The 23,056-nt window shown below is 37.3% G+C and overlaps 1 protein-coding gene across 50 annotated transcripts in view; it reads right to left on the bottom strand.

The window, feature by feature from the left end:
• Positions 1-23,056, bottom strand: part of sox6 (SRY-box transcription factor 6) — a 200,998-nt gene that overhangs the window by 172,651 nt on the left and 5,291 nt on the right. For all 50 annotated transcript variants that reach the window (NM_001123009.3, XM_087259709.1, XM_087259733.1 and 47 more), the window contains exon 3: positions 1,199-1,269. The gene's annotated coding sequence lies outside the window, so the exon portion shown is untranslated. The remainder of the gene's footprint in view (positions 1-1,198; positions 1,270-23,056) is intronic.

Raw genomic sequence — 23,056 nt, 5'->3', positions numbered from 1 at the left:
CACACCGACCACCAAGCAAGGTTTATAAAAGAAACGAGACTGGTATTATTACATCCAATCATATCAGAACGCATGATCTTCCTCTACTTCTGAATGGCAGCAATATTCACACTCTCCCCTCCGGAGTTACAAGTTGTGCAGAGAAAAGCCGTAATCATTCCCGGCCCCTTTGTTATTTCTCCATTCAGCGATCTGACTCCGTTTCCTCTGACAGCCATTGAGCGTGGACTTAACGCACACTACAACGGCAGCTAAAATAAAAAGCGGCTGCCCTGGTGTAATAGAGCGTATTGATCTGAGCTGAAGACGCTGTTTGACTTGAAATCACAGGGATAAAGCTGCTGCATTAGCGCGCGGCCCTGAACTTTGAGCTGGAATATGCCATTCTCAGTGGCCTAATTATGCAGGGCCAACAGTGGGGCTTTCTGCACACTAATATAACTCTGTCCTGCACCTCATATCGAAGTGACATTTGAAAAAAGATTAATATGAACTTAACTTTCAGGAAGCTTGTTTGCTCAACATTACCAAGAGCAACACTTTGCCAGATATGATCTTTATTACTACGCTGGCAAGAGAAAACTCCCATTTAAGACATATTGTGGCAGAAAACTGCGGCCGTATATTGACTGTTTACTAAGACCCTGTGTGTGTGTGTTTCTTTAAAAGGGGCTCTTTCTTCATTGCCGTGAATGCTCTTATTGAGGGCAACTGGCAGCCAGAAAGTACCAATAACATAGTTGGTATTAGCATAGAGAATAGATTCACTCTATACGCACCGATGGTAGTGTGTGTTTGAGCGGAACGTGGACGTAGGTGCTAACAAGCAAATCGGTTTTCAAAATGACTACTTTATACATTTTCAAAGTGACAAAACAGGCATAATCTACATACTATTATTGATATGTCTTTTCTATAAATTGTCTCGTGTTGTTTCTGAAGCAGACTTCCAAGAAAGTGACACAGAACAGAACACTCATTATTATAATCATTTGAGTAAAGCCACCGCTTCCTGAGTTGATGAAGCATGTACAGTGGTTTCATGAGCTCAAAGCATAAAAGCATAAAGGGATAAGACAGCAGAGACCATGGTATATATATATATATATATATTAAAAAAACAGGTGTTAATGGAGCAATGATAGACCAAGTGGAGTTGGACAAGACACATAAACCACAATATAGAGTTTGTACTTACATAAACAGAAAGACTTTATCCCCAGCTCCCAAAGATCACTGGTGAGTTGATTTTGAATTCATGAAAATGACCTACAACAGAAGACATGAAGCTGAATTAGGATGTGTACTGAAATGACAAGTAGAAAAATAAATTTGCTTTACAGGTGACGTATTTAAGGAAATTAGGCACTTTTCACCATGGTGCACAATTTCTTGAGGGTCCCCACTGGGTCTTAAAAAGTCTTAACTTCACTGTAATATTGTCTTGAAGGTCTTAAATATTAAAAAAAAAAAAAGGTCTTAATTTTCCTTGTAAAGCAATCAACAATCCATCTCAAGAAAAAAAATCCATCTTTTATTTTTTTTTTAATATTTAAGGTTTTTATTGCAAAGAGAAACTATTTAAAATAGCTGTTCCACATTTTACAGCAATTTCTCTAAATTTAATTTCCCAATCAGGGAAAGAAAACTAAAAACAAATAAACAATTCCTCATGATAATAACAGAGCAACATATCACTTTGCATGATACATTAAACTAAATCAATTTGGATAAAAAGACAACTAATGTATATTTTGATTATTTATGTCATTGCCTCCATAATAAATAAACTTTTAACAACTTGTCATTAAAAAAAAAAGAAACATTATGTTGAAAAAAAAAGTGTATACAACTAGAGCAAAGTTGGCCCATGGTAACCTTTATTTGGCCCGCCATCCCATCTGAGAAGAGAGAAGGAATGATGGGGAGGGTTTCGAGAATGTCAATTCAAATTGAATGTAACCTTTTGTTTGTTTGTTTGTTTGCTTGTTTGTTTTTTTAACAAAAGCTAAATATTTCAATTAAATGGTTTTAATTAATTAGATTTTGTTTAAATGCACATACTGTCACCTGAAAAGGCAAAGACTTTGGCGATCAAATCAAGGTAAAGTCAAATTCTGATTGACTAATGTGTTCAGCATTGAACTCCACTGTGTTATAATCTTAATTGTTTATGTATTTTATCGCAATAGGTTGTATTTAAAAGCTTAAACTGCACTAGTTAATATAACTTAAAGTAATGTTTTCCATTTATTTTAAAATATTAGGAAATAAATTAGAAAATTACCCATGGCAAATTTATGGAATATAGTTTGGTATATTTATTCTCGGCTTGTAATGATATTTGGTTTTTGGTCCTTCATGCAAAAAAGTTTTCTTGTGAAAACAAGAGTTTTCTTGTTTTGACATTAAAATTTGTCGCTAAGAAAAAATTACATTTATTTATTTTATTTTTTTTTGTGGCAACTGACTGGGCCATTAGAAATAATCATTGGGGTTTAGCCTTGTATAAGTATAAAATTTAATTCATAATGGTCTTTAAAGGGTCTTAAAAAGTCTTAAATTTGACTTGATTAACCCTGCAGAAAACCTGTACTTTAGTAAAAGAATGAAATTGAAATGCAAATGTAGATAATATTTAATCATTGAATTCTTAATTCTTGCTTTTTTTGCATTCAAATTCAAATTCATGAACTGCAAACTTTTAAGAACACTGAAAATGTAATTACTGAGAATTTCTCAAGTGGTTGAAATGTAGTTCATTTCTGAGATGAATATTCATAACCAACAGCATTCAGTCTTACGTGATCCTTCAGAAATGATTTTTCATTACACGATTCGGTCCTTATGAAATAGCAATATAAAACTCTTTACTGCATTTACATAAAGTATTCATCGCTTTCAAACTCAAAACCATTCATCAGCTAAAAAAACAACCCTCAAACTTTTGAACTTGTATACGCACACATAAGATAGTAGGGAAGCAACAACTAGGCAGAGGAACAGACAATCATGCGAGAGGATGTCAGAGGAGTGAATTGAAGTGAGGCTGCTGGCAGGCGGTCAGAGTCCCAGCAGATGAAGTTAAACAGTCATACAACCTCCAGTTACTCTGCTCTCTCCCTGAGGGACTCAATCCTAGACAATGTTTAGAGTCCACTTCTCTAATACCTCATTAATCTGTCCCTGCGCTGTTTGATTCAACTAATAAATGGCTTTCATACAAAGCACTTGTTTTCTCTAATTCCTCTCTCTGCAGAGCACTAATGATTTATTTAGTTACACGCTCGGCTAGTTCTAGCAGGTCTTCTGAGGTCCTCCAGCAACGGCAGCACCACCAAAGAAACACAAACAAACAGACGGTGCACCAAAACCGCCGACAACACCGAGTTTCGCCATTATCCCACCATATGTCTGGCGGTGCGCTTCCTCTTCACGTGACGGGAGACGTTGTTGAGAAAGAGAGCGCCGATGTTCATTTCTCCACATTATTCTGTTTTTCACAACAAGCAGGAATCTCATTACCAGCTGATTTATGCAATTAGCCTGCCTCGGCATCACCAATTAAACAAGGACACAGGGGTTTGAGGTCACAGCTAATTGATCCGCCTGCAATTTGTGCCAGAGCCGAAATCTGCCCTCCCGCACCAGAGAACTGAGTCAAACACGTAGACAAAGTAAACGGCTGTGTGGGAGGGTGGGTTAATAGAATAAACTTCAAGATCTCTGGTCTCCAAAGGATCTGAATGTGGCAACCTTGAGGCTGAAGGTGACAATGGGAGAAAAGAGGCAGGAGGTCTGACCCTCGTGTGAATGGAAAGCTGTTGTCATCTTAATAGCACCTCTAAGCTGACAGTCTATTCCACATTCTCAAAGGACCATGCCACTGGCCTGACTGCCTCCAAGTTCACACTACACACACACACACACACAGAGTGCTCACATACATCTCTTACAGAGTAGTGCCTGCTAGCTTTTGTGCCACACACACAAACCCTTGACAGCGGTGGTAATTCTATAAACGCTTTTCTCTTTGTAAGCCACGCAACATCTAACTAATTCCTGTTGTGCTTTAATAAATACAGGGCTGTTATAATTGCAGGGGGCCAAAAAATAAAAAGTAATTTAAAAGTATAATTGGATTCTAATTGAGTAAAATGATGAAAGCAACAAGCTTGAGACAAAGAAAAAAAAAAAAAATATATATATATATATATATATATATATATATATATATATATATATATAAAATCACAGCATTAATCATAAGACGCAATAATATTGGGAAAGATTGAAACAATGCTGTAAGACCTGCGATGTATGAACGCCAGTGGCAGTGGATTAAGCAGGACTTTCTAATTGGACGATCATGAATTCATTAAACAGAGTTCCAATCAGCACCAGCCTGTTTTTATTAGTCACCCAACAGTTTTATTACCAATTCATTGTGTCCGCAATTACCGCTGCGGCTTTCTCACATGGCGAGCTCTGTTTTCACTCTCTTCTTGACAATGACTGCAGTGATGAAGTAGCTGCGGTTGTACAAATGGGGGATGAAATAAAGAGAGATGAAGAAAGGAAGAACTGTTCGAGTAGCCCAGCGTCTTGGCAAATTACTAGACGAAAAGCTAAAGCCCATTAAAGCCCATGAGGACAGACTAGGGGGCACCCGAAAATTAATGATAGGTTTTCCTGTGAAATAACCTTTAGTCATACGCCGCGCTGCTTCAGATGAGGAATTGAGCCATTTAAATGAAAACAGATTATTTCTTTATTTAATGTGCTGAATTTTTTAGAAGGGTTAAGTGGGGTGCTTCGGGCTCACGTTGGTGAGGCCAATCCATCGACCATGACAGTGACTCCAGCTACACCCTCCAACAAACACACTACCACAAGCGGACTCCAAAAGCACGAGCCAACCAATACACGCACTCACGCACACACACAGGTCGTGATATAAGATCAGCGTATTATCTTCCAGAAATCCTCCATTCTCTTTCATTCGATCGTTTTCATTCTCGTAGCCAGACAAATACAAGAGTTCGGATGCCTCTTTCATCTTAGTTGGTGAAGCACTGTTCTTTATATTTCACTCAAGAAGAATCAGAATAAAAATCCTTTCAGAAATCCGATGACCCTTGAAATTCCAGGCATGAGTTCATCTTCAGTAGGTTCAGCTGATTAAATCAATCCTCTACATAACAGCGCTGTGTCTTTGACCATCACATGACGATGCTTGGAATCAGTGACTAACCTCACATTAGCAAAACATGCCAACTTGTTTTAAATACATTTGCAAAAGTGGGAGCAATACAGTAGCGTGCTTTACATAATATGCTGCAAATGTTTACTGATAAGAGAGGTTTAAGAGGCTGAACTGGGAGGCAAAGTGGTTCAGATGGGTCAAATGTAGATGAAATCCTTCATCTCTCTGAGCGTGGACATGCTGCACTCTCCTAAAGGGAGGGAGCATTTTCATTTGCATCAATTTTGCTTGAGCTTTCTTCTGATCCAGCAACCTGCAAGAAAATAAAATCACTTTAAATGTCCTATTTCCCCCAGTCCAGAACATGTTAAGAGGGGATTTAGGGGAAGTAGTTACTGCCACAAAAGAGGCAATATCCCCCATCAGCAGGACGGTCTCTTACCTGGTGGAGGACAGGTTATCTCTGTACTAACAGCAGGACCACTGACGGGGTCTGGAGGATATAGGAGAAGCGGCGGGGGTGGGTTAAAAGCCGAAAGACGGGCAGCTCACACCCAGCGGTGGGCGGAAGAGCAAAAGATGTAAAGTGCTGTTTTGTCAGATCCAAAAATCAACTAGTGCGCACACACAGCTGACAGATCTGCGGGTGTAAAAGCACGGTACCAGATATTAAGTACAGATGTAATGGCTGTGGGCCATTCACAAATGATTTGAGAAATCCTATAGAATTCCAGTTTGATTGGTGAATTTGAATCATTCATTCGTTCATTTTCTTTTCAGCTTAGTCCCTTTATTAATCTGGGGTCGCTACAGCGAAATGAACCGCCAACTTTTCCAGCATATGTTTTACACAGCGGATGCCCTTCCAGCTGCAATCAATCAATGGGAAACATCCATACACACTCATTCACACACATACACTACGGATAATTCAGCTTACCCAATTCACCAGTAGCGCATGTCTTTGGACTATGGGGGAAACCGGAGCACCCAGAGGAAACCCACGAGAACACGAGGAGAATATGCAAACTCTACACAGAAACTGACCCATCCGGGGATTGAACCAGTGACCTTCTTGCTGTTAGGCAATTGTGCTTCCCACTGTGCCACCGTGCTGCCCATGAATTTGAATCGAAGTATTAAATATGGGATGTAAAACTGTATTTCAAATTTAAAATGGTAGTAAAATGAAAAATATTTTTCAATTTAAAATATAAACAAATAAAATCGAAGTAAAGGTAAATAATGAAGAAATAGATATGAAATTTGATAATTATACTTAATATCTATTGAACATTTATTTAAAAACAAAACAAAAAATATTTGATTTATGCCAAGTTAACATTAACGTAATAATTACCACAATTATTTGCAAATTTTGTTAAACTGAATTTGATGTTTGTGAATTTAGTTTGTTCTCAGGGTAATTACAGTTTAATTTAATCTGGAAATATCTTCAATCTATAAACACAATTTCATCGTAATTTTACCTTTTGTTGAAATAGTGGATAAATCAAACAAGTTAGTCCAATCTTATTTGTGTGGTTTCATTTTTGAAAAACTACAAGAAAAAAATGTTTGGACTCCTAATGTCGCTAGTTAACATACTCAATGCATTTTTTTATTTCACATACCAAAATTTCTAAAATATCAGCCTCTACCAAATAGTTGATATGTTGTTTATGGTAAAAGTACTGGAATTAATAAATATACAATAAAAAATTTTTAAAAATAGGAAGTGTAAGATCAATTTATTTGAAAAAAATATTTAAAATAAAAAATTTTTGAGTACAAAATTAGTTTTTTTCTGTGACGTATGCCAAAAAATATTTTAGATTCTCATTTAACATGTTTTCTTGTTTTTTTTTTAATTTATTTTACAATAAAAACAAAACCAAGTGTAGTAGTGCAACAGGATGTTTGTTCGATTTTTTTCGTAAACTAACAATGCTGTGAAGTATAAACCATTATTTAAAACAGTCATTCTTTAAATGACTTTAACAGACATTATTTAAAACAGTAAAAACATGGTCAACCGTTTGGAAGATGGGCAGTCAAAGGGTTAAGGGTGTTTATTTATTTACTTATTTATTTATTTTATTTATTTGTATACATATTCTGTGCTTAAAAAAAAGTTTTCGTATGATTGAGAATTCAGAGAATTCAAAAAGACATTTCTCTGGATCCCCATAAGAGTAATAATAACCCAATAAGCTATAGGATTCACGTCAGAAGAAGCTGTAGATCCAAAAGGACAAACTTGCTTTCTTTCTCGGAAATAAAATAAGAGACATCCCATTTCATTGATCTTCCTCTTTGAATGTGCACACGCTTAACTTAAGAGGGCCTGCTTAGAGCCGAGGGTGTTTATAAAGCGTATTTCACATCACGAACGGGGGAGGTTGTGCTGTTTTTAAATCAAACATCTCCTCTCCTTGGACTTGCAGACAGCACCGCGACCGAGCCAGACTTTCATGTCCGACAGTGGAGATACATTTCATGTGATTTACTCTGCTGTGAAATGACAACAACGAAAGTCCGTATTAGGGGAAGAAAGGGCTGACCGGCGACCGCGGGCCTCAAATCCAGCCCGAGAGGAATTCAAGTCCCAGCTGGTTAAATACAGTCTCACCGGTTGGCTGAAAAACCCACACTTCAGTGCATGATTAGAATGCAATTGCTGCAAAAGCGAGTCCTTGTCTTTTTTTGTCATCGATTTGGCGTCAGTCGATGGAGTTTATTCCCTTGCCAGGACACAAAGCACTTTTTTTTCTTCCCCCTATCTATCCATTCCTGCTACTGAGTTGGGTTATGGAAACAAGCCCACTTTCCTCCTTTCTTTCTCCCAGGTAATGTGTTTATTCTCCTGGTCTCATCTTCTAGTTTACGGGCTGCCAGCCTCTCTCTCTCACTCACTCTCTCTCTCTCTCTCTCTCTCTCTCTCTTATCGCCCTTGCTCTCACGGGGCATTTTAGCTGCTGAAATCCTGTTCACCACATACCGGTTTTAGAATCTGTGAAATGAGTGCCGAAGAAGCGTGGCCACAATGTCTGCCTGTGTTGCCAATGGCCTCGAAAATGGGTCCGGGAGCTTTTTGTCCAGGGAATGCATAAATGGAAGTTTTTAACACCTCAAAGAAAGCCAGTGCCTTTGTGTGGCCAGACGAGAGAGAGCCCTGGCTCTCCTGAGGAGGCAGACATGCTGAGTGCTACAGGACAAAGAACCCAGAGCCTGAAGCAGCAGGAGCACACGTACACACACCTGCCACACACACACAGACATACACTTTATGGTATAATACGCACACAATGGACATGAGAAACATATACACAGATAAAGGCACGGGGGCATGCACACACAGGTCAAGTATGTGGAATAACACAACAAATGACTGCTGAATTTTTGAACATTCACTGACTCGCATCAAGCGTTTCAGAGAGAACATTACCGGTTTTACTGCAGGGCTATACACAATTAACCGAACAAAATAAACAAGATTCCGATGTGTGAAAAGTATCTGCTAGGGCATTCCATCAATTTACTTTGGCCAAATTTGACTTTTTTTCTGTCTGTCAAACATTTTTTAGCAGTTAATGTTGTAGCAGACAGCAGCCGCTGATAAACACTGATGTGAGATATTCAACAAATTGAAGTGTTTATGTTTTGTTTTTTTGAGATCCTGACTTTTAGCTTGTGCTGAACTGCATAGATCTAATAGTTAAAGTTGTTTTAACTTACAGTGACAGCTTAATTTGTTTATTTCGATGGCAACATGAAAGTATTTGGAAGTAACCAAAATCCATATGGCAATTTCTTTGGAATTCTACAGATTGAAATGACAACATTAAGAGAAATTATTGTGTAGTCTCCGTAAATAAATGCAAAATATAAAGATGTATTACATAGATGCTGATCTAATCATACTATAGAATGCACAGAGATGAAATGCGCAATGTGACTGATAGCTAAAGCCTGATAACAAGTCAACAAATGTGGGCACATTGATTGATGTGCCTCCTACCATTGAGGAAAAATAATTCCCATACAGATTATCCCCTTTTGCAATTCATCTTATTTTGTTTTTCAGACAAACATAAAAAGACAGGTCGTGCAGATAATCAGAGTGGATATGCTTCGGCTGCCTACAATAAGCATTTAAATGCAAATATGTCTGATCCACAAAGAACCTGCAACTTCTGTCAGTGGCAACATAATCAACCTGCAATTGTCTCCTGACTCCGAGTCATTTCCAGTGACAAGGTCTAAGCAGCGAGCATCTGTATTCAAATTACTGTGCTATTTAAGGCCGCAGTCTGTACAGGGATATTTTTCCAACGGTAAGCCGTGCTGAAAGTCAATCATATGGTGAATTAAACCAGAATGGAATCAATCGATCCAGAAAAGATCAGGTTACAACCATACCCAGCAGTTGCAGGCAAATTATTTGCGTTTTTCTTGTTCAGACGCAAGAGCGCGTGTGCGGCAAAGTCTCATTTTTTAAATATTACATTTGCAATTGAATTGAAACCTTCACGGTTCACATTCAGTAACAATGAAGAGAGACTATTTAAATGAAGAGAGGTGGTCAAAACAGAAGAAATAAAGGAGATGCATGCAATATTCTCCTTCAGAACCTCAGATAATTGTGCCAGGTAGAGGCCTTGGGGATGGGTTTTGTGGTATGTAAAATCTGAAAAATATTTCAGGTTGTGATATGAATGGAATAAAAAAAAAAAGAGGTTACGACTCATCGGTACTTGCATTCTTCATGCACAACTTCACTTTTAATTCTTTTACCAGCGAGTAGGGAGGAGCACATTGTGCTCTTGGGTTTTGACTGGTGGCTCTGTGAAAATCCAGAAGCGTTTGGTCATGTTTTTCTCAAGCAGAGCAAAGGTAAGAAAGAAAGAAAATAGCTATTCTGTTCTTTGAAATGATTTATTAAAGCTCAAGAGCATGTTCAAATTCCTCATATCAGCGTGTTTGATGAAGTTCAGTGGTGGTTTTTGCCAAGTAAAGGATTAAATAATTCATAGCACTTTTAATTTTTGCATCTATTCTCTTGAAAAATCTTTTTTTAAAGTCTTAAAGAAAGAATGTCAGCATAAATCTTAATCACTGAGGAAATAATTTTCCCTTTTATTTCTAAACAAATCGCTGTTAAGCACAGTTCCAAAAATTACCTCAAAAGCATATGTAAACGAATCCATTAAAACGAGTAAATTTCTCTTCGTTCTTAATTTTCCAGAGAGGAAAATGATTTAAAAGATAGACACAAATCTCAGCTGACATGACTGGGAGCCGCTCTGCTTCCTTCTCTCCTCCATACACTACAGATGTACGAGAGCAAGAGAGAGAGAAAGAGAAAGCGCTCCTCTCTTCTCCGCAGTTCCCTTCTTCCCCCCTCGGAGAAAACAAATGTAGTGTTTGAGTCACTGATCGGTGGTGTAATTGAGTTTAACACTCCTTTTCTGCAGGAAAAAAAGAGTCTTTGAAATGAGGAGGTCAAATTACCTCTCCAGTCAGGCAATAAATAAGTCAAACTAGGTAAGGGCTCCTGCCAGCATATTTTAGTGCAGAATTCAATTAGTGAAAAACAAGAGATGCGTGGTTCTTCAGTTAGCTATTAGATGCACGTCCTTTCCCATGATGCTCTTATTCTGCACGAGGCAATCAGGCTGGAGTATACCACTGATGGAGGATGTCTTTAAAGAAATCCACTCCGTCCCAGCGATCGTGGGGGAGCTTGGCGAAATTGCAGGTCATGTGACCAATGCAAGCAAGTCAGAGAGGGTGAGATTATTGCTGCTCTTTCTATGCCCTCTTACAACAAGCCAGACAGCTATAATCTACCAAGCCTAATATTGTTACAATGCTACGATCCAAATAGCAGGGCTGAAGCTGATGCTTAAGGGGTAGTTCACCTAAAATTTCAATTCTGTTAGCGGAGATGAGTCATTCCAAACCTGCAAGGTCTCTGAGGAAGAAAAAAAAAGGATGTTTAGCTGGACTCGATTTTACATGAAAAAATCATACCGGTTTGGAATTTTGGTTGAATTTTTCCTTTAAAGCAACACTCTATACTTCCATACATTCATTCATTTTCTTTTTGGCTTAGTCCCTTTATTAATCTGTGGTCGCCACAGCGAATTGAACTGCCAACCTATCCAGCACATGTTCTGTGCAGTGGATGCCCTTCCAGCTGCAACCCATCACTGGGAAACACCCATTCACACACATGAACTATGGACAATTTTGCCTACCCAATTCACCTATAGCGCATGTCTTGGGACTTGTGGGGAAAATAGGAGCACCCAGAGGAAACCCACCCGAACACTAGGAGAACATGCAAACACCACACAGAAATGCCAACTGACCCAGCTGGGGTTTGAACCAGCAACCTTCTTGAAGTGAGGCAATTGTGCTAGCCACTGTACCACCATGCTGCCCTATTTCCATACAGTGAGTCTAAAAATGGACAGGCATAACGTGCAGCATAATATACACATTTCTTTCCATTATGCAGCTGATTTATGGAGCCATTTCCATTGATTTCTACACGGGAGAGCCATGATGAACGTCAAACATGACTATTTGAGGGCGGTGTAGACAATGTATAGAATAAGAAAGCGAGCTGGGACGCAGACAAAACCCACGCCCAACTGGCTACAATGTCGGCTTTGTGACATAATGCTTCTCACACAGTGGATTTTTGGAAAAGAATCCAACTTTTCCTATCGTACGAATCCAGCAATAACAACTGACATCATGGTTCCAACCATATGCCCTGTGGTGCTCGTGCACGTTTTGCATTTCTCACCACGTGGAGGGGGGTAAAAGAAACACTGTAAAATGGTTATTATATTCCAATCATGCCCAAGGAACCAATTACGGCATGGCACATTATCTATGAAACTAGAGGAACCTTGAGGAACCCCAAAACTACACCACAGACAACTAACAAATAACTAAGGAGAAAAGAAAGACAGAAAAAACACCAGCACGAATGTGGTTACATTTTATTTTGATGGTTCCTTTGTTAAATTTAAGTTATCTACATGTGAACTAATTCTCATTAGATTATAAGTAGACTGTTAGGTTTGTGTTAGCGTTACTGTAAGTTGACATGTACTTGAATAGTTTCTTATAGACAGTTAAATGTCTGTTGAAAGAGCTGTATTAACAGATTTTAGGCAGACAGTCTACAAATACTCATATGAACCATCAAAATAAAGTGCTACCTTTCCATAAATGGATTTCTTTCTATAAATGCATGTTAAACGGCACATTAAGGATGAGAAACTCTGCCGGCGTCAATATACACACGCTCTTCAGCTTTGCCAATGACGACGACATGAGGTTAACATTATCGGCGCTGAAAGCACGACAGGTGGGTCACGTGAAAGGTCTCTAATTTTCTCTCACTAGCAGAAACACATGGTTCATATTATTCCGCAGAAAAGCTGACAAAGCTCCAATGAAAATATCAGGAGGCTTCCACCACCACTACTGTTCACCACACACTATTTTCAAATATATCTTAGATTATGTAGCAATGTAAATTTCCCCTGCCTACTGGGCTTCGACTGGTAAATTCAGAGGGAACTTGAAACGTAAATAAATAAATGTGGGAAATTGAGGAGGCATGCTGGACGCTGTTTAAGCGCAGGGGGTGATGTGAATACATCAGGACACAATATAAACACAATCAACCCTTCTGCTCTGGCTTTCACTTGTATAGTCTTCTATATGAGGTTGACTTGATAAGCAAAAGTATAAATGATCAAAACATAAACATTGGCCTTGACCTGAAGCTTCTTCACTACTGTTTACACACCATATTTGTGTGCGCTAGCTGAAAGAATCCCATCTGTGTGAAATACAGTAGAAGTCGAAGCTGCAATGCATCTATTTTGTGCTGCTCACAACAGAGCTGAGGCTCAAGTGCACAACAACACAGGCGTGAATTTTTTGAAGTGAGGTGAAAATACGACTCTTTTCTAAAGTCCATGAAAAGGCTGCAAGATAAGCAGCATTTAGCCATAAATTCAGAGTCGGCGCTAAGCTGTTTTATGTATAGCTCGCCGAGCGCAAAACCATGCCCCGCTGAAATCAAAAGCGGTAATAGTCAGGTTAGCCACTGTCATTCTAAGAGGGAAGTCGGTTGTGAAATTGTAAAATTGTGAGGCCCTCGCTGTCTATTTCACAGCCTACATTTTATGAACGCTCTCTGAAATGATTTATAAAATAGAGGCTATCACATGGCAGCCAGTGTTTGAGGCTCACAGAGGTGAGGGAAGAAAAGGCTCAAGCAATCCTAATCTGCCTGCTGAAGACGGCCGCTAATAATACGCTCCTTTATCTCCTTTGCTTAAACAGTGCATACCTTGAAGTTCACAAAAACGTGTGATACTCATCGAGCTCTCCAAGCGCAACAGAGTGGAGAGAGAGCAAGAAAGAGAGAGTTTGAGCGAGAGAGAGAGAAGACAAGGCCTTGCCATTTTCCACTTCACATTCCTCACAGATTCAAGTCCAATTTGCTCTGAAAGTCCTCTGCATTAAGACCGCATGCCAGGCTGATAGAATACGAAAACAAGAGTCAAACTCCGTTCATCCCACCCTTGTTTTCCCCCATTCATAATCAGCAGATGCTGTACAGTGGCCTTACAGATCCTAATCAGATTCCAAACTAGAAAAGGAAAAGAATTGAGCTTTTGTATTTACATTATGCATACATTGTTGAATAACAAAATTCATATAAATTGCATGAATTATCAAATAACAATAAAAGATACAAATCAGGTCAAAGATGTATTTTTTTAAATATGTATAGTTCTATATAAGTGTTATATAGATATATACATTTATATGTACAATTTTTGATTATTGTGATATTATTTATCAGGCTGCATCGAAATTAGATCTTGCTCCTCTTAATACGGCATATACAGTCAGAATTATTTGCCCCCCTGTTTTTTTTTCCCCCAAATTCTATTTAACAGAGATATTTATTCAACACATTTCTGAACATAATAGTTTTTAAAAACTCGTTTCTAATAACTGATTTTTTTTTTTTGCCATAATGACAGTAAATAATATTTTATTTTTCAAGACACTTCTATACAGCCAAAAGTGACATTCAAAAGCTAAATTAGGTTAATTAGGTTAACTAAGCAGATTAGGCTAATTAGGCAAGTTATGTATAACAATTGTTTATATTGTAGACTACTCGAAAAAATATAGATTAATTTTGACCTTAAATGTTTTTAAAAAAATTAAAAACTGCTTTTATTTTAGCCGAAATAAAACAAATAGGACTTCCTCCAGAAGAAAAAAAATATTATCAGACATACTGTGAAGATTTCCTTTGCAGATTTGTTCTGGGTTAGTCTTTTATACACATCATTGTATAATATATGATCTACTGCAGTTGCCATCTTTGCACACAAGATGACATTCACTGGCTTCAATTTATATTGAAATGTATTCATTTTAAGTATCTTTATTATTTACAACATTTATTTGTATTTGTTTCCTTAAATTATCAAGACATTCTGTTCAGACTTATTTTTTGTTCCTTGTTTTAAAAAATCTATTGATAAAAGAGCTTTTATGTTTAAGGGTCCAATAGATTTGAATAATTCACCTGCTAACATTCGATATATTGCATCATTTAAGGTGTTTAAGCAAACTTTGCTGTCATATTTTACTTTGGGCTGTACTTGTTTTTTCTGAGGATGCTGTTGTTTATGTGGTGATTTGATTTACTGATCTGTACATCTTAAAACACAATAAGTTAAGGTAACTCAAACCATTTGAGAAAAACTGATTGCAACAAACTATTTATGTTCCAAAACTAATCCTAATGAGTAATGTGAAATGAATCCATTTGAGTAAATAAAGCAATCTGAGCACAGAAAAACCCAATAAATGAGGAGAACTCAAACCAACTGAGTACTGTAAAATTCAATAGTTGAAGCAACTCAAACCGCAGAGTTAAAAAAAACTAATCCCAATGAGTACTCTGAACTTACTCCATTTAAGTTGAAATAATGAGGTATTTAATTAATTCATTACCTTCAACACTGAGTTCAAAACTCTTTTCAAATGAGTAGAACTATCTTTGATTCAATTTTGAGTTAACTACACTCATTTGATTTCATTTCATTAAGTTGACTGTTGGGTTTTACAGTGTATGTATTTGTAAGTATGTATACTACCCCTTTTGTTAATGTTTCTTTTTTTTTTTTGTATGTTGTGTAATTTATGTTTTGCTTTTGTCTTCTGGTGTTATTATCATTTGATTGTGATTAATTAACAAGGGGTTTAACTTTATGAATATATATATATATATATATATATATATATATATATATATATATATATATATATATATATATATATATATATATATATATTAATTATTGCATTATATTTTACTTAGAGTTTCACAAATATATTTTAATGTATTAAAACAAATAAAGATAAGTACTATTAACTTTATAAAGAATCTTTGAAGTAATAAGATAATTAGAATAAAAAACAAGAGATGGATGTCTAAAAAAACTCTGCCATGAAGTACTTTCATGTTTTGTTTATATTCTATGAGATAAAGGTATCAATTGAATGCACATTACAGTTTAAATGACTAAAAAAGCTTCTTAATATCCACTGTATTGAATCATAGGGTTAAGAGAGAGAGAGAAAGAGTCAGTACATTAATGGCCCGATATCTGTATGCACATTTTCTGCCCAATAGCTAAAGCTGAAAGCGCCCAGATGAAATCTGTGTGGTAAAGATGATATCATAGCATTGTGGTTGCACAGCAGTCTGGCAGACACATACCTCACTCTAGAGAGAGAGCGAGAGAGAGAGAAGAAAAACAAAACTCTAAATAATATTTCTCCTTGCCTTTCCCATTTGAATATTCATCCCGTTTCCACGTCCCCAGAAACTCTTCTAATCAGAGTCACTTCCCCTTTAATCACTGGGGCTGTAATTATGATTTGATAAAGCATTTTAGCGCACTCTTCAGTGTCACTCACATATCTATGCTTGGAATACCGTATTAAGAGCTGTCAGCCCTTAAGGGGAGCACTTCCCAAACAGTGCTGATCCAAATATGGCAAACACGCCCATCGGCTCTAATTGAAATTATTACAGGTTTGAACATGCTAACGCTACAGCTAATGTTTTCCCTGGAAGGGAGCGAGTTGAACTGGAAGCAACGAGTCTAGCAGACTCAGCTAAGATTCCTCCACTTCCCTCTGATGTGCAGTAATTGTTTAAACCTGAGTGGAAATGGCTGAGTGCCTTTTTTTGAAGTACGCCAACAACCAAAAAAAAAAGAGAGAGAGAGAGAGAAAGAGAGAGAGAGAGAATCAGGTCTGCGTAGCACTTTCCTATTCTGCTTTTCACTTTCTAATTCGGTCCAACACAAGGCTTAAAGGAAAAGCCTCTACGACTCCTTGTTCATCTTGGAAGAGCGAACGTTCGAGGATGATCGCTGACCACAAGTTGATAATGATGACGATTTAATTAGAAGCCTCTCTCTGGTCTGGAGTCAGCCCAAACTCCTCCACCCTGCAGATGGAATAAATTTAGCAACAGTGAAGAAGAGTAGGACCATCTTTTGCTCCTTTCTTCCACCACTCCCTCCCCCCTCACAACTTCTCTTTCTTGTCATCTAGGCACCACCTTCAATCAGAGACAGAAAACATTCTTCCCCTCTGACACCGCACCGCAAGTCGCTCAAGCCCCATGCGCATGCACCTCAGCGTTACACATTTGAGATATTAATCCAACATTAAAACAACAATCTAAAAGTAGAAGCTGCTAAAAGTGCTCCAAGAGGGGAGACGTGTTTTCAGGGTAACAGTAGGAGCAACTCTCAGATCCAGTACTAAAAAAGGGGGTTCTGGCTCTGGGACGACCAGAGTGTTGTGAGGAAAATGTCTCATTTGCATCCAGGCAGGCCCCGGGGGTTTACTGTAGCCCTGTGTCATAGTTTCAGTTTCTTTCCAGCTAGAGAAACAACGTGTGTTATGAGTGAGCTCTTTTCAACTGCAGGATCGAGCGCCGATGGACGGCATGAGCGAGCAATAGTGGAAAAAAGGCTGATGCCAGGATCTTCCCTTATTCCAGCTTGTTTTGTGTGTGTTTTGTTTGTGTGTGTGTGTGTGTGTGTGTGTGTGTGTGTGTGTGTGTGTGTGTGTGTGTGTGTGTGTGTGAAGTTTGTATGTTCATGAACACTGGCCTATGATGACTGATTCAGAGCGTGTGCCAGTGTGGCTATGCTGATAGATGTCAAATAGGCTCAGAGGAAATGCATGGGAGGCTAAACCGCAAGATTTTCTCCATTATTTCAACAGATTTCTGCCATCCTGTATATAAAAAAAGATCACCACATTACAGTCCACTCATTCAGCCTAACTTGGCTTTAGCCAAAGACAGCTCTCTGACACAGCCCTTTGACATAGCGACTACTCATAAGAAAAATTAGGACTTAAATTACGCTCGCAGCCCTTCCTGCCCAAAGATTTAACATGACAAACTAATGAAAAAGAGAGCTTTTAAAAAAAATCTAATTCAATTTGTTTTCCACTCCTCTGTTGAAAATTATTCACTTTTTCCAGCCTGGTGTTTACACTTTGGTGTGGTTAATACATCCTGACAAAGCCAAAAAGAGAGAGCGTTAGAGAAAAGACTTTGAATACACTGCATAAATTAACTAAAGACACACTAAATGTTGGTTGTGTATTTTAAATCTGCAATATTGAGATCCTATATTCATTCTTTCATTCATATTCCGTTGGTTTAGTATCTATTTCAAAGTCTGCCACAGCTGAATGAACCACCAACTATTCCAGTATATGTTTTACACAGCAGATGCCCTTCCACTAAATTACACTATGGCCAATTTAGCTTAGCCAATTCACCTATCCCCATGTCTTTGGACTGTGTGGGAAACCGGAGCACCCAGAGGAAACCCACACGAATAAGGGGAAAACGTGCAAACTGGGACTCGGACCAGTGACCTTCTTGCTGTGAGGTAACAGTGCTAACCACTAAGCCACCGTGCTGCCCCTGATCCTATATTGGTTAAATGCAAATTTTCAGATTTCATCAAACTCAAACCCAACCAAACCTCAATACATTCTTTTTGAATGGAACTGAATTTTTCTTTAGGTGTGAACACAGTTAGTTAGTTAGTTAGTTAGTTAGTTAGTTAGTTAGTTAGTTAGTTTATATTTATAGTTAGAAATAGCACATTTCACACAGAAACGACAGATCGGTGTGACTGGTTTATGGCTGAAGATGGATTTTGATTGATAGGATCACAATCATTCTCATTTGAGCAATTCCATGCAAATGTTAATCTTTACATGAAAAAGTTTTCGCCAAAATATCAAAATCGTTTCTGCATTTTTTCTGTTACCAAATATTTTACAATGCTTTAAAAATACTCAAAAATGTCTCTATTAATGTTTTCAAACTATTATATTTGATTTACCAAATTCACACAAGTGCCAATTTCACATCTGTCATATCTATATTTTTCTATAGAGAGCTGACTCTTATCATTTTGATTAGCAATGTTTCTTTTGGGTTGTGCAGTTAAATTCACAGAATTTCTACAAAGTATGTTGTATACTGTCAACTCGCAAACTTTTTTTGTCACATCCACAATGCATGTTCATGTTCCTCATTTAAAATTCTAAACATTTTTACAGATTGATATTTTTCTGCTCCCATAACTCTGTGCTTAGTTGTTTTAAAAAAAATAAACAGATGTTTCAATATATTATTAACATATACTTTGTCTCTGTAAATTTATGTTTTGAGATTTTACTGCAAACGTCACATCCATAATGCTAGAACTGCTCATTTACATTTGTTTTAATACATTTCTTTGCTGATTAAAAACTGTCACCTGATGTGGTTAAAGGTGAACAAGCTCAGAGCAATTCAAACCTATTCCCACCTGCATCTGCAAAGTGCTATACAATTTTGATCGTATCTCATCAAACCTAAAAGTAGTGCCCTGATCCCAGAAACCACAACCCCTACATGATCTTTTGGAAGCTCCTTCTCAATCTAGATAGCTCTGTATAGAGACTGAGTTCCACAGGCAAAGCTCTGAATTAAGACAAACATCACTACCTGAAGAGTCTCTTCAAGGGGAGACCGCTGTTTAAACTGTGAAGGCAAGAATGGCAGATCATGCCAACCCACATGTACAAACTCTCATCACATCAGCTGCTGTCGCCACTTGACCCGCCATTAAAAGCTGTTCATGGACACATCCATAACGGTAGTCAAGTGTTTTCCCTTATTCTGTTTGTTTGGTACAGCACTACATCTAATTCCACTGACAGTCAGGTAGTAGAGCCTTTCCCTTCTTCAGAAAGAAGGAAAAGAGAGAAGGAGATAAGTGAGCATGTGTGTGAGAGAAAGAGAGCAAGAGAGAGAGAAATCGTTTGCGGTTTGGTCTGCTGAAGCCATTTTCTTGTGACGCACATGTACACTGACGGCAGAAAGCCTTTAAAACTGCGCGCGGGTGCACATAATCGCAGAATAAGGAAACAAAAGGAGGTGGTTTGAGGAATACTTGAGTTGAACTACTGTCAGACACACAGCCACAGCATTCCTCCTCTCCTTACCAACCTCCTTTGTCACTTTAATTTGCTTCTGGCATTATGAATCCCAAGTTTCCACACACACACACAAACTGTGGATGATGTGATTTTGGCATCACATCTCTTAATTTTTCTTTACAATTTTCCAGACATATTTTTTTAAGATGTTGTATCAGCTAAATTAAAACGTTTTGCATGCAATTAGCTACCAGCTTCAGAATTTCTAGTTTCTAGGAAAAAATATCTTCTCGTTATCGCAAAAACAAGAGTTTTACGTGATTACAGTACCGTTTAGGAAGACAGTAAAAAGCTTTCTTTCATAAAACAGAAAAGTCCCCGGGAATTGAAAGGCCCTTTTGTTTTGAGCGGAACTCTGCTCTGAACTTCAGGGTGGATATTTCTTTGACACTGTTCAGAACAAAAATATATTTCTATCTTTTGCGGTTTTAAATCATGCTTTGTATCCTGAGCATTCTAGATTGAGCAACTGAACAAACATAAATCATTCAAATAAATAAATATATACTATAAACTATTCATAAATTTGTATGAAATATGTCATATTTTAATTTTCTTTTCATATATATATATATATATATATATATATATATATATATATATATATATATATATATATATATATATATATATACACACACACACACACACACACACACACATATACACACACATACACACACACACACACACACACATACAATGCTCAGCATAGTACACTTTTCACAAACATATCCTTTAAATTGATATTTTTAAGAAAAGGAAGCTATACAATATTATATTTGTGCATATACATTAGATTAGTCAGTACTTAAGCCAAATCTGGAGTTTTTCGAGCAAAATAATGGTCCAAAAACTAGTACATCCAAATGTATATGTTATAGAAAAATATTAAATACAATAAAAAATTAAAAATTAAAAAAAAAGGCAAATCAAAAGAAAAAAAAAGTTAAAATTTTGTTACAATTTTGTAGGTTGTTATTTTTATTTGCAATATTTTGCATGAATTTAATTGTATTTTCTTTTAATTTATGTTTGATGACTAAAATATTATTTGAATAAATATATCTGTTTATTAAATCTGTTTTGTTTAAATGCACCAAAATACATTGTCTTTGTAAACAGATAAAAATATAGGGTGTATTCAATTATCCTGAGCACTATATATACATTTATTTATAAATTTATACGATATATTTCATATATGAATGAGTGACTTTGGTTTGTGACCTATTGCATAATACTGACTCGAAGGAATCTAGAACGTCACAAATTGACCCGTTTAATCGCATATGTACTACGACAGTTAGGTGGAGGGCAAATTGCCAGCTTAATCTTACTGGCTCACATCTGATCTAATAGGAGAGTGTTCAAAGTGGGTGGAGTCTTCACAGGGCACCCCAAACATCCCTTTGTAATGGAAAATGTAGCATCCCAGGTTAATGATCAATTATTCTCTACCACGAAAGGCTGAGATTATCACAAATCTCACGCTAAAAAAAGCACCTGGCTCCACACAAGCGTCAGATTCTCCTTAATCTGTGTTTGACCATGACTTGGCTAACAGAGCACAGTGTTACCATAAGATGACATAATACAAAAAGCACTAAATAAAAACAATTAGTTCTGTTTTTAGGCAGTGCTTTTGGATAATGGCTTAAATAATGAACACTAATGAACAGATTATTTATCTATCTATCTATCTATCTATCTATCCATCCATCCATCCATTTAGTTAGTAAGTTATTTTTGTTTTTTTTATTTGGAAGAGTGTTTTGTATGTTTATGTTTTGTCTCTAAGTCTATTTGTTGTTGTAACTATTGTGAGTTTTTTGTGTGGCACTTTTATGAAATGATGACTCTTGACTGCAAACCAAATTTACCTTCAGATATAAATAAAGTAACCTAACCCAAACCTAACCTAGACTAAAAAGCCACTGACTGCAGTGTTTAGTGAAATTTCAGAGATGGATGTTAGAGCTGAAGCTCAATTGTAATGCAATCCTTATTAAATTTTGCGGTTTATAAAATGCTAAATTCAATACTCATCATTCATACCCAAATAGGCATGATGAATTCATAACCTGCCCATAAATTTCCTCTTTATAGTAATAAAACGAACAAGAAGCCTTTGCAAAATCACCAGAGCTTCCAAGTTGTATTTACAATGCCAATAGCATAGCATCAAAATATACCATAAAATAGTGAATTCCTTTCTAAAAACAAATGGCAAGTCCAAAAAGATCAAACACAACAACCATCTCCGACTGCTCTACAATTCGCCAATATTTACTATACATTAATATTAACTAAGATCAAAAATAAAGAATAAAAGAGGTGAAGTAAAATGCAAGGACAATCTCAAGCAGTCTTAAACAGAGTCCATATCAAAAGATTTATTCTCATTATTTATTCATGCACCAATTAAAGGTTAAACACGTGCCAAAGCCTGTGTGTCACAGAGCAGCTGTAGCAAGTGAGAGAGAGAAAGAGAGAGAGAGGAGGCCACAACAAGAAGGTTAAGGAAAAAGCAAACTAACTTTGTCTTGAAATGGTTTTGGCCTGGAGACAAGCTCTCCGCAAAAGAGCATGGACTGGCATAAACATTTGTACAAAATTATAAGTGCATTTGGAGACGCATGCAGGAGTCAACCGCCTGCACACGGTTCCCCGCGTTCACTCTCTCCCAGCAAACCCTCCACCCCAGAGCGCGTGTGTGTGTATACGGGCTCCAAACCACTGCATTTTAATTACTGCCAGCAAGCACAGCAAACCCCTTTGAAATGGAAATGGACCCAGAATCTTCCTCTGCGCCGCAGAAATCTTCTTCTGATTTGGAGGAGAAAAAAAAAACAATATGCTACACCAGAGCCTACACCTGATAATTCTGATTATAACCACCAATAAAGCCACTGTCAACATCCTCACGGCTGCTTTAAATCTACATATTCATGTGTGCTTTTAAAACAGCTATAGGAGAGAGAACGAGGGGAAGATATTCAGTAACGTCAAAGGAATATTTGTCACGCACCTAATTTCAAAGAATCGCAGGCTTTGTGTGTCACGCAACTTCAAGTTCAAGACGTTCAGATTTGAGCAATGGTGCAAACTGATGGGATGCATTGAAAAAGCAGCTCCATTATTGTGCTTGCACATCTTGTTATCGGGCAAATGCCGTGAGAAGATGAGCAA

The sequence above is a fragment of the Danio rerio genome, chromosome 7 (genome assembly GCF_052040795.2).
Source record: "Danio rerio strain M-AB ecotype USA chromosome 7, GRCz13ab, whole genome shotgun sequence".
Lineage (NCBI taxonomy): Eukaryota > Metazoa > Chordata > Actinopteri > Cypriniformes > Danionidae > Danio > Danio rerio.
The sequence above is the reverse complement of the archived record's forward strand: the minus strand, read 5'-3'. Positions and strand labels throughout refer to the sequence as shown.